This window comes from Jatropha curcas, chromosome 9 (genome assembly GCF_041381405.1).
Source record: "Jatropha curcas cultivar XTBG-Jc1 chromosome 9, XTBG_Jcur_1.0, whole genome shotgun sequence".
Taxonomy (NCBI): Eukaryota; Viridiplantae; Streptophyta; class Magnoliopsida; order Malpighiales; family Euphorbiaceae; genus Jatropha; species Jatropha curcas.
Window position 1 is genome coordinate 18,464,712 of NC_143159.1, and position 4,788 is coordinate 18,469,499.

Below are 4,788 nucleotides of genomic sequence, written 5' to 3' on the forward strand. Positions count from 1 at the left end.
AATAATAGTAATATAGCAGAAATTAGTGAATAAGAGGAAAAGTATGAATAAAAGTAGAAAAGCAGAGAATAACCAGAAGATGTGCTTTCGTACCTCAACATCTGTTTGTAGCCGACCTTCAAGTGCGCCCCACGGATGCACAAGTCCAGGTCATAATAAAGGTAAGATAGGGTAGCAGCTCCCCAGTTGAACTCCTCGGTGGCATCCAAGTCCTGAAGTGGTGGAAATAGCGCCAAATTTGCACCGATACCATGGTTTTTAAATAAGGTAGTGCATAACAGATAGAACAGGTAGGCCCGAGCTACTACATCCCCATCCATTTTCACCACTTGCTCTCTTGGCATGTCCTGATAGTGAGCATAAATGCTCTCATACCTGATCCTCTGGTCGAAAAAGGTGGGCTCCATGGAAATAACAGCTCGGAGGCTCGCCTACAGGCCTGGATGGTCTAGTAACCTCATTTGGTCATCGAAGACCATATACTATCCTCCAAATGACAATCCCGTGATAGCAGCAAAATCAACCGGTGTGATCGTCATCTCTCCGAACGGCAAATGGAAAGTATGTGTGGCATCCATCCACCGCTCCATCTGCACCAGAATGCTGAACGGCAGAGCCTACCCCTGCACTAAGGGAAGAATATCCATAAAGCGGCTAAAGCCTACCTCTCGGACATGCTCCTAGACCCACTCAGGCAGTCAATCGAACCATTCCCTAGTTGCAAAGGTGTTGCCGCCAGACTTCTCGTGCCTCGCGCCCTTCTGCAAAAATAAATCACTATGAGTATGCTAATAAAGTGCAAAGGCACGTGTTTTTATATTTTGGTGCAGTTAAGCAAGAAAAATAATGGAAATCACAAAAATACAATGTAATACAGTCCCTGTGGCGTGAGCCACTGCTCTGGTGGTGCACACCACAGGGCTGCAGTCCAACCAAACAACATTCAAAGTGCGCACGCCACGGTTGTTGTGTCGCACGACACATGCAATGGCGCATGCCACGGCAACCCGTCACAGACCCAACATGCTAAAATGCCCAAAATAGGTAAATTCTACTTGATTCCTGGTTTCTAACCTAATGTTTACAGGTTTCTAGCCTTAATAATGCAAGAAAAAGAAAAAAAAAGTTTTGGAATACCTCAATTGTCCCTAAAAAAGGTGGCTAGGCAAATCATGCCTCAGGGTGATCGAACTCCCTGTGTCCGGAACGAACTCCCGTAGTTTCATCCCATGGCTTATAAGACAAGTCATAGGGTCGATCGCCGCATCACCAGGAAGTCAGTCCATGAAATTTTCGACAGCCATGAGTTTTGGGTATAAAAAGAGTGAAAAAATGAGGAGAGAAAATTTGAAAGAGAGGAGGCAAGTTAGGTTGAAAGTGACAAATGAATGTCACTTTCACCTTTTATAAGGTTTAGTAGGCCTATGAACCCAACCGATGGCTTTGGGCCTGGTTCGGCCCAAGGGTCCACTAACCGTGACCAGCTCTCATACTTAGTTGGTAACCCGTCAACGGCTGGCCACCTAAATAGGGGCAATACACCGTTGGCCACAGGTAAGTTACCTCGTTTTGCATGTCGCGGCACGATTTTTAATAAATTCGCTAAAATTCACAAAACACACATAAACTCATGCACACACGAGTTCACAAAAATTCATGCAAAACCACACATTTCTATGCAAATTCACATATTTTTATTCAAAATCACATTTCACATGCACACGCTTTTCCCAGCCTAATCACGGAATTTCTAACCATAACTGGCCAAAGAGCCTCTTTCCCCATGTTGTAAAAAGTATTTTGTAGGTACCTCCCAAAGCAGAGCATAGCAAAACTATAATTCCCCTAAGGCAGGAAAACTGAAGCCCTTCAAAGAAGGCATCGTCCAAAGTGGCGCACCAAAGCTATACAAAGTGGCGCATCAAAGCCGTCCAAAGTGACACACCCCTAAAGTTGTCCAAAGTGGCGCATTAAAGCCGTCCAAAGTGGTGTAACAAAGCCATCCAAAGTGACCCCCAAAGCCATCCAAAGTGGCACACCAAAGCCATCCCAAGTGGCGCACTAAGTCAACCAAAGTGTCGTACTTATTCATCCATTGAAGTCGTCCGAAGTGACGCACCCCTAAACCCGTCCCATATGGCACATTTTATTTCGCGTCTCACCATCCAAAGGACAACCTCCGAAAGGAGCATTTCAGAAATCGGGTCGACCAAAGTGTCGTACTCATTCATCCGTTGAAGCCGTCAAAAGCGGCTCACCCTTGAAGCCGTCCCATGTGGCGCACCTCATTCCACCTCTCATCATCCAAAGGATAACCTCTTAAAAGAGCATTTTAGAAACCGAGTCAACTAAACTATCGTACTCATTCATCCGTTGAAGCCGTCCAAAGTGGCGCACCCCTAAAGCCATAACATGTGGCGCATTTCATTCCGCCTCTCACCTTCCAAAGGACAACCTCTGAAAGGAGCATTTTAGAAATCGGATCGACCAAAGTGTCGTACTCATTCGTCCATTGAAGTTGTCCTAAGTGGCGGACCCCGGAAGCCGTCCCATGTGGCGCATCTCATTCCGCCTCTCACCGTCCAAAGGACAACCTTTGCATTTTATCAAAGCTGCCGATTGGCGTAGATAGCCGCAGAAGCTGCCAACAACCACCACAGCGCAATTCGTCCACCCAACAAATGACGCAATGGTAACCCACATCGGCAAAGCTGCCAAAATGGCGCACTTCATCCATCAAAGTCATTCATGCAACGCAAATCAGGTAGGTCTTCTCTTACTTAAGCATCTACTTTACACTTTGATGACATTTTGCTTAAAAAGAAAAATATTATCAAAGTGGGGCAAACTGTAGACGCTCAAATTTTTCCCTTAAAAGGTTCAATGATGATACACCCTTTTTTGTATAAAATTGGAGTGGGATTCTCGATCGCTCCGGTTTTTGGACCAATGGTTTGTGGTTAAGATTATCTACGTGTTTAACCATTTTTACTTTTCCAAGTTACCCGGTGCTTCATCACACCGGGCCAAATAAGCAAGTTGGGTCCGCTGGCACACCACCACCATGTTTTGTGTGCCACTTGGTCTTTTTAGTTTAAGTGGGCTCAGTCCCGTTATGGGCTAGACAATGGCATTTATGCCATGCCAACTTAAATGGGGCCACCCTACCCTCAAATGCCTATAAATAGGCATTAGGCATTGGGGGGTGAACCAAAGAAGGAGAACTTTTGGGATTTTGAGGGGAGACTCTTGCATTTTTGAAACTTAACCTAAAGATCTAAAGGAAACTTATGTTAACCTTAGATCCAAGTTGAGATTTTATTGCTCAGTGAATTTAAAACCCCCTTAGATCAATCAAAAGTTCTAAAAACATGCATCCTAATCTTGGATTTCGGACTTTTGGATCAAGAACCAAGTCTTTTGGGTCTCTTCATCCATTTTTTTATCAAATCGTCAAATAAATATTCAAAGGTAATTTCTGAGAACCTTGATCCTATTCCTACAACTTTTTCTTTCGTTTTTTTTTTTTTTTTTTTTTTTTTTTTTTGATGTTTTGAACACCTCTTTTGGGTTTGGTTAAGAGGGAAATCGAGGATCAACTAATAAAGCGTTTACCTTTGTGGCACACAACCTAAGCCAGTGGGGCAAGCCACTGCGTGTGGCATGCGCCACATGAGCCCAGACGCTCTGTTTTTGGACATGTTCTTCATTTGAACCTTCCTGATTTGGGAAGGGTCTCGCGCCACTACGTGGGGCGCAAGGTCCTTCATTTCAGAGGTTCAGAATGATTAAAACTCAATAAATGCCCCTTTTCGGAGATTCAATGACTAAGCTCCAACCTTAAAGGGTATGGGACGCGTATTTGGTCACAAATGGATCAAATAAATAATAAGACAAGATTGAGAGCTGTGAATATGTGAGTGTTGATGATTGGGAATGTATGTTCTATTATTCTGTATATATTGTTTGTCTTTGTGTAAATGTTGTTTGTTTGGATCTTTCATTTCTTATTGTGTTTTAATGTTCATTATTGCAAAATGTAAAGAGATCTTAATGGATCTCATTTAAGCTTGCTTCTAATAATTAATCAGCTTTGAGAAATTTGGAGGGATGAGGGTAGATTGTATTATTAGGAAGGGTTGTATTCTTTTCTCCTTCCTCTTTATTTGTGTATGTTTTATTCTAAGGAAAATTACTATTATGTCCCCATATATATGGAAATACAATTGTTCGATCCCTGTTTTTCTAAAAATGCTTTTTGAAGTGCTTATCTTTAAAACCATTAACTAATAGATCCTTCTGTTAAAAAAGTCCATTGTTTGCTGTTTGTGCCTAATGACAAGTCAAAATGCCCTTATCTTCCTTTCACATTTTCATTTTGCACCAAACCATCCAAATATCTCTCCTTCATCATCACCATCATTAGCCTAACCCTTACTGCAACACTCGTCGCCTGATCCCGAAAAACCCGACGGTGGATGCCACATTCGGTGCCGGAGGCACCGTCCTAACCTACATATAAATCATACAATCATATTATGAATTAGAAGTGACTTAGTATTCATAAGTTTAGCAAGTAATAATATTTTGTTTTGAAAATGATTTGGGAGAGTCCTATAGAAAAACTACAAGAGTTTCCCCTAAAAATAGAAGTTGCCAAACATATGAATACAAAGCACTCCCAATTCCAAACTCCAAACCCCATCAAACTCCAATAACAACACAATAGCACTTCTATCATTTCATATCCTCAATAACATTATAATATTCATCAATTCAATACATTCA